The sequence below is a fragment of the Micrasema longulum genome, unplaced genomic scaffold (assembly GCF_059751315.1).
Source record: "Micrasema longulum isolate JH-2025_06_02 unplaced genomic scaffold, ASM5975131v1 h1tg000539l, whole genome shotgun sequence".
NCBI classification, from domain to species: Eukaryota; Metazoa; Arthropoda; class Insecta; order Trichoptera; family Brachycentridae; genus Micrasema; species Micrasema longulum.
In genome coordinates, this window is record NW_028277735.1 from 131,415 (window position 1) to 139,908 (window position 8,494).

The 8,494-nt window shown below is 30.1% G+C and overlaps 1 protein-coding gene across 3 annotated transcripts in view; it reads right to left on the bottom strand.

Annotated features, from left to right (window-relative positions):
• Positions 1-8,467, bottom strand: part of LManII (Lysosomal alpha-mannosidase II) — a 62,288-nt gene extending 53,821 nt beyond the window's left edge. For all 3 annotated transcript variants that reach the window (XM_088227780.1, XM_088227781.1, XM_088227779.1), the window contains exon 1: positions 8,390-8,467. The gene's annotated coding sequence lies outside the window, so the exon portion shown is untranslated. The remainder of the gene's footprint in view (positions 1-8,389) is intronic.
• Between the last annotated feature and the right edge of the window lie 27 nt (positions 8,468-8,494).

Here is an 8,494-nt window from a genome sequence, read left to right on the forward strand (position 1 = left end):
CTGCGCTGGTTTGGACATGTAGAACGAATGGACAGCGAGAGAACGGCTAAGAATATTTACAATGCGAATGTTGATGGATGCAGAAATAGAGGAAGACCGAGAAAGACATGGCATGACCAAATCCAACAAGTACTTAAAGATGGACATGTCAAAAGTCGGAATAATCGGCGCGCGTGCATGAGAAGATGTATGAATGTAGAGGAAGCGAGATCTGTATGCAAAGATAGAGTGTTGTGGCGTTCTATCCTCTCTGCCTACCCTTACGGGGAAACGGCGTGATGGTTTGTTTGTTTGTTTGTTTGAAGTTACTATTCATATATAAACTCTTGATCGAGTAGCCACTCTCTTATTTTGCTCTTGTTACAATGTGAGTTAAATTTTAGTTCTTTTGGTAATAAATTAAAAATTCTAGGTACCAAATATTTGAGAGTTCTATTTCCATATTTATTACATACTTTTGGTGCTACCAAGCCATCATTAGACGTGAAGCGCTTTTCAAGAGCATATCGTCGACACCAACCCATCACAGCGTAACTCAATTTTTTAATATTTTTTTTTTTTAATAAATTTCATAAAAGGTTAATTCTTTTTTAAAATTCCATTCATATCTACTTTTACACATCTAGTACATGTTATGACCGTAACTCTCAAAAAAGAGACTAACTCTTGTGCTTGGAGAGTGACTTACACTGTTTTAATTGTTTATGTATAAGAGTTTATATCATTTTAAATACGAGTACATGAGAAAAAAAAATAAAAACATAGGACGTATAAAGAAAAAACATAAAACAATAATACATTCTTACATATTACATAATACAGTCCTTAAAATATAGATTGTTTAGAATGACATCTGTCAAACTAATTTCATTCATCGTCATCATCATCAGCCGTCTCTTGTCCAATGTTGAACATAGGCCTCCCCCTTTAGTCTCCATATTTCCCTATCCTGAGCCAACCGCATCCAACCACTTCCTGCAGCTCGTCTTATGTCATCAGACCACCTTGTCTGAGGCCTGCCGACACTTCTTCTACCCGTTCTGGGTCGCCATTCCAGGACTTTTTTAGTCCATCTAAGGTCTGTGATTCTTACTATTTTTTTTATTTTTTTTTATATATTTACAATTTTAAAAACCCGTTAGGGTTACATTAGAAATTTAATATTGTCTAGTCATTTTATGTCTCGTCTAGTCTAGTTAGTTCAGTCATCGTGTGCTTTTTCAGATTGATTTTAAATTTGTCTCCAGTAAAAGCTTTCAAGTAGTAAGGTAGGTCGTTGTAGTGTTTAAGTCCATTATGTAGTATTTTTGACTGTCCTGTGTTTGTTTTTGCTTTTTCAATATGATAGTGTTGTTTTTTTTAATTAATATCCCTGCAGAGATGAGGTAGAATTTTTTCAAATTCAGGATTATGGATATTCGAGCGTTTACAGGGCTTATGACCTGTCATTTGCTGGGTTAAGTGGCCACTTTACGTATTTACAACATTCCCCGTTCCGCTTATTAGCGAATATCGACACAGGTAACATTTTTTTGATTTTTGTATATATGTTATTAAATGAGAAACCATTCACAAGCGTGTTGGAGCGCCATCTATGTATTGATATTGAAGTTAAGTATTTTAATAAGCATATTATTTTATTTTATGTATTTCTGTAGGGATATTATTAAAAAATATATACATACTCCCCCTTGGGAGAAATCCAGATTTGTGTATGTACAAAATACACGTACCAAATAATGATAGTGTTGTTGTTGTCTAGTGTTATATTTGTGTATGTCAGCATTTTTGACTAATATTGTGTCATCGTCTTGTATGTTTCCCAGTGTTATATGACCAGCCCAGCTCCATTTCTGGTTGGCAGCCCTATGGACCACATCGGTGATCTTTGTTCTCGCTCTAATCCATGTATTGGTTTTTCTGTCCCTCAGCGAAATACCCAGCATTCTCTTTTCCATGGCTCTCTGTGTCACTGATAATTTGGGTAATTTTTTTTTCGTGAACACAAAAGTTTCACAGCCATATGTCAGTACAGGGAAAACACAAGCATCAAAAAGTTTCTTCTTTAAGTAAATTAATTACTTCGGAGATTTCAGGATATATGAGAGCTTACCAAAGGCGGCCCATGCTGAACCTCGTCTTCTTTCTATGTCTACCTCTTGATTATCTTTGCCGAGCTTTATTTCATGTCTTAGGTATATATAACTATCAACAACAACAACAAACCATCACGCCGTTTCCTCGTAGCGGTAGGCAGATAGGATAGAACGGCATAACACTATATCTTGGCATACAGACCTCGCTTCCTCTACATTCATACATCTTCTCATGCACGCACGCCGATTATTCCTACTTTTGACATGTCCATCTTCAAGTATTTAATGGACTCGATCGTGCCATGTCTTTCTCGGTCTTCCTCGTTTTCTGCATCCATCAACATTTGCATCGTAGATCCTTCTAGCCGTTCTTTCGCTGTCCATTCGCTCTACATGTCCAAACCAACGCAGCACCCCTTTCTTGATTCTGTCAATAATGCGTGTCTCAGCCTTACACACTTCACGGATCTTGACATTTGTGCACCTATCATACATCGTTTTACCACACATTCGCCTGAGGGATCGCATTTCGACAGCATTCAACCTACTTTCATCATTATTTTTCCAATTCCATACTTCGCTCCCATACATTAGAGTTGGAACTAGAACTCCGTTGTGAACTGCTAGTTTAGCCTCCTGCGATAAACATTTGTTTGCCAAAGTAGATTTTTGTGCACCGTTCACCCTGCTCCCGGCACTCACCCTCCTTTCAATATCTTTATCGGCCTTTCCGTCCCTAATAAACATACTTCCCAGGTACACAAATTCTTCTACCTGATTCAGAATATCTCCGTTCACGCTGATCTCACATTTAGTTATCTATAACTATCAATCTTTTCAATTATTTACAAATACATTCATACATTACATATTAGTTACAAATACAATTAAATATACATACATATACATGTAAGCATAAGTAATACAGAGCATTTAAAACAATATTATTAATTAACAAATTAAAAAAGTCTAAAAAACTAAACTATATAAAATAATAAAATATTACCAGTTATAGAATTATCGATAAAAAAAAGATAATTTGGTATTGGAAATACTTTGAACCAGTTAAAAAAAAAACTACGAAAATAATTTTGAATAACATTAACTTTTAAAAGACTGTGGTAAATAATCCCTTTGCGCGCGGTGATGTAACATCGTGTTACCACTAGTAAAAGACGGAATATTCTGAAGTTCAGACATTTGAAAAAAAATGAAAACCAGAGAGACATACTGTTCAATAATTCCCTTTCCACAATTAATGCAAATAAACATATAATTTTGCTCTGTTATAGCATAATAAATAAAAAATCACAAATACGCCGCTCATGATACGCGCGTGCGTCCCCCATCATTGTCATCAACCGACTGAATACAAAATCTGTTTTAGACGACACCCGCCGCAGAACAGCGTCTCTGTCTTCCTTGTTATGACTTCTATATTCGTACTCTCTCGTATAAGGTATCTGTATGGATGTGCTGTTGAATTAGCGGGCATTCATTATTCGCGTAGCATGGATAAATATTTTTTTATATTAACATTTAGCATAGTTATACAAATTTTACTTTTCAAATCGGGTGTGAAAATGTCCATTTGAAGATTACAAAAAATAAGAATTCATAATTTTAAAAAATAAGAGAGATATATCAAGTCTTGTGTCCTATGTCGACTAGTGTGACATTACAGCCACACAAGAGTTTAAAAAAATATATATATGTATCATTATTTTAAACTAATACTTAGGTAAACAGAATATCTGAGTGGCTCAAAATTAATAAACTTCAGCTTAATGTTGGAAAAACAAAATACACGGAGTTAGGAAGGAAAAAGCCAAACCCAAGGATGAATGTACTTATTGATAATGAAACCATAGAAAAGGTTAATGAAATGAAATATTTGGGGATAATACTTGATTCAAAATTGACATTAAATGCAAATTTTGAACACGTTAATAAAAAAATATTTTTCCTATAGTAGATTGAGAAATAAATTAAATAAAGATACTGCAGAACTAATTTACAAAACAATCATTCTTCCACATATAGATTACTGCTCAACAATACTATTTTTAGCAAACGAAGGAAATTTAAATAAACTAGAAATTTTACAAAATAAAGCGATGAGAATAGTTCTTAAGAAAAATAAATATAGCAATGTAAAAAAAATGAGAGATGAACTAAAATGGTTATCTGTAAGAAGGAGACTTAAATTTAATATGTTGATATTTATACATAAATTTTTTCACGATAAATTACCAAAATATTTTAAGGATAAAGTTGTCTTAAACAAAAGTTGTCATGAATATGCTACTAGACAAAAGGATAAAATAAGACTACCATTATTGAAAAGAGCTGAGTCGCAAAATTGTTTGATGTATAAGGGTTTAAAAATGTATGATGAGATGCCTGAATGTATGAAGAATGAAAAGTGTCTGAAAGAATTTAAAAATAAATGAATAAGTTACTGTATGGAAATGTAAATATATATATAGATGATGTAAAGGTACATAATAGTTTATATTAGTTTTAATATAAGCTAACTTAAGAAATAAATAAAAAAAAAATTAAAAAATATATTATTTATGTATAAAAATATATAATGATGTAAAAAAATGATGAAGAGAAATATTTTGTACTTATAAATTAATTCAAGAAAAGAAACGAAAAAAGAAAAAAAAAACACTAATAAAGAAGTTTAAAACAATTCTTAACAACAGTAACAAATAGTTATCTAGAACTATTACCAATGAAATAAAGAGGAAATAATATTATCTCATCTTAAATGTTCTTCATCTCCGTTGTAATATGTTAATATAAACAGCTCCCCAGGGAGTTGAATCCAGTGCTTGTCTACAAAAATTTGGACAAACTAAAAATATTGTTGAAAATATGCTTATATTATAAGTTTCGATAAAGGCGATTTCGCCGTATACAAATATTAATCAAATTACTTAAAATAATCTGGGAGAAAATACTTAAGCATCAAGAAATGTCAGACCTATCATTTTCTTAAGATAATATTTATCTCTCGCGTGTTTTACTTTAATATTGTTATGAAAATCAGCAAAATTGTACTACCGCGTCGCTGACATTTTTTAAACTTAATCAAATGTACAAATACGACATAGTCATTAATCGTTACATAATATATGTCAAAGACAAAATGTCGTCTGATTATCATTATTAGCACTCAGCAAATTTCAAAGATCATCGTAAAATATATGATATTATGTTCTATTAAGCTAACATCGTCAATATTATTTATTTAGTGTATCATAAATCATAAATTATTGAGAATTGATTTTAATAGTTGGGTATTTTGTACTTCATAATAATGATTGTCGTAGCCTACTTAGCAACACATTAAACAAAATACACAGATTTAATTATGAAGATAACTTAGGAGTACACGCAGTCTGACTTTTCTTAATATTAATTGTTTTAATGAATGGTGCGACACCAATTGTCTTCAACTTAACATTGACAAATATAAAATAATATCTTTCTGGCGACGAAAAAAACCTATACAATTCAACTACAAACTAAAAAATACTTCCCTTTCAATGGTTCGTCAATAAAGGATCTTGGCATTACTTAAGATAGTCAACTCTCCTATCGTGAACACATTGATAATATTGTAAACAAATCTCTCAAACTTCTCGGTTTTATCAATAGAGTGACGGCGGACTTCAAAAATATTAATACCATCAAAACTCTTTATTGCTCACTAGTTCCACCCCATCTAGAATACGCTTCTCCTATTTGGTCTCCATTCTACAGGACTCATATTGACCACATCGAGTCTGTCCAACACCGTTTTCTAAGAAAAGTGGCATGGTTGCTCGGATTACAAAGGGGTAATTATTCCTATTTTGAAAAAGAGCAGTCTCTTAATCTGTCTTCATTGGAGAGACGTAGAACTGAGATGGACCTTATATGCATTTTCAAAATACTTAATGCTTTAAGTGATGTCCCATCTCTGTTGCAAACAATTTCTTTTCATGTTCCCAACCGCGTCACCAGAAGTCAAAATTTGCTATTTATAAAATCTTCTAAGAGCAACTTTGGTTTTTATGCCCCAATGTCCAGAATGTGTAGATTAGTCAATTCATCACACGACTTGGAATTCTTTGGGATAGATCTTCCGGCTTTTCGTAGATCTCTTCGCGACTAAACAGTGTGGGATGAAGTTGGATTGGCATGGTTTGGCTCGAAGTCTTAGGTCTTTCGTTTTTATGAATATATTGTAAACAATTATTGTTTTGCCCTTGTTTGTCTTTGCTTAATAGTTTTATGTTCTTTTTGTTCAGTTTCTTGCATTTATGTTTATTCATGTAAATCACAATGGTATATAGTAGACTCGGTGGGAGTGGAAGCGGGAGAGAGATGTTTATAATTGAATTTAATTCAGTGATCGTTTGAAAGAAGACAACTTGTTATCAAAGAAATCAAGACTGGTATGTTTGTTGGCAGACCTGAGAATTCTGGGCATAGGGGAATGGAAACTGGGAATGGAAAATGGCGGCCTCCGTGGTGTAGTGGTCAAGACGCTTGACTCACGTACGGAAGGTTCCGGGTTCGATTCCCGGTGAGAACACAAAAATTAAAAATGTGATTTTTCTCAAGCCTGGTTGTTCTGTAATGTAATTCACCACTGTAATTGGGCCTCCTGGCCTGTTGTGGTGCAAAAAAAAATGAAATGAAATGAAAAACCATAGTTAGTTCTATGGTTATCGGTATGAAAGAGTCAGTTTTGTCTGAGGTTTCTTTTTTAGATATTTGAGCTCAGTAGTTCAGGAGCATCAAAGAGTGGGTTGAGAATTTGAGCACAAATAACTATCGACGTGAAATAAATAAAATAAATAAAACAAATAAAGTAAATAAAATAAATAAAATAAATAAAATAAATAAAATAAATAAAATAAATAAAATAAATAAAATAAATAAAATAAATAAAATAAATAAAATAAATAAAATAAATAAAATAAATAAAATAAATAAAATAAATAAAATAAATAAAATAAATAAAATAAATAAAATAAATAAAATAAATAAAATAAATAAAATAAATAAAATAAATAAAATAAATAAGATAAATAAGATAAATAAGATAAATAAGATAAATAAAATAAATAAAATAAATAAGATAAATAAGATAAATAAGATAAATAAGATAATTAAGATAAATAAGATAAATAAGATAAATAAGATAAATAAGATAAATAAGATAAATAAAATAAATAAAATAAATAAAATAAATAAGATAAATAAGATAAATAAGATAAATAAGATAATTAAGATAAATAAGATAAATAAGATAAATAAGATAAATAAGATAAATAAGATAAATAAGATAAATAAAATAAATAAAATAAATAAAATAAATAAAATAAATAAAATAAATAAAATAAATAAAATAAATAAAATAAATAAAATAAATAAAATAAATAAAATAAATAAACTAAATAAAATAAATAAAATAAATAAAATAAATAAAATAAATAAAATAAATAAAATAAATAAAATAAATAAAATAAATAAAATAAATAAAATAAATAAAATAAATAAAATAAATAAAATAAATAAAATAAATAAAATAAATAAATAAATAAATCAACTTTTATTTCAGAGGTTAGGGCGTTCTATCACCGCATTTTATTTAGAGTGTCTGGCCTCTGTCGAATAATCTATTTTCCTACATTTGTATGAATAATCTTTTAAAAATGCATATTTTATAGGCCCAAAAGCATTTTATTCTATTTTTACTGATAATATTTCATTTATCCCAAACGTTTAAAAATTTCCTACTTTTAAAAAACAAGCACTCTCCTGGATTCAAACTAATATGAACTCTTTTTTTCTTTAATATATTTTTTTGCCCTTTAATAATAAGGAATATTTTTATGTTTTTTTTTTTTTTTAATTTCCTTTCTTATGTTACACAAAAATATTATAACTGTCTATTTAGTAGGAATAAAAATTCATGAACATTTCTTGTATACCCACGAACAGGCCATGCCTTTGTGGCATTTTTTTATTTACTATTTTCCTGTTAATATATACTTCATTGCTTTGTAATTGTAAAAAAAAACAACAAAAAAAAATAATAAAAATAAATAAAGAAATTTGGTCCTGTTATAGTAAAATACGTTTTTTTTTTTTTAATAAGATAGATATATCAAGCCCCGTAATTATTGTATGTAGACTCGTGTTACACCATGGCCACACAGGGGTTGAATAAAATAAGAGAACGGACACAAATAATAAGCATTGTAAATAAAATGACAATCACTTACATTGTATTCGTCTGCTAGACAAACAGGTCCAAAAGAATCCCGCGCGCGACCGGTCTGGATGAAGTTCTCAAACGAACTAAACTGGACGGAAAAATAATGTCCCAG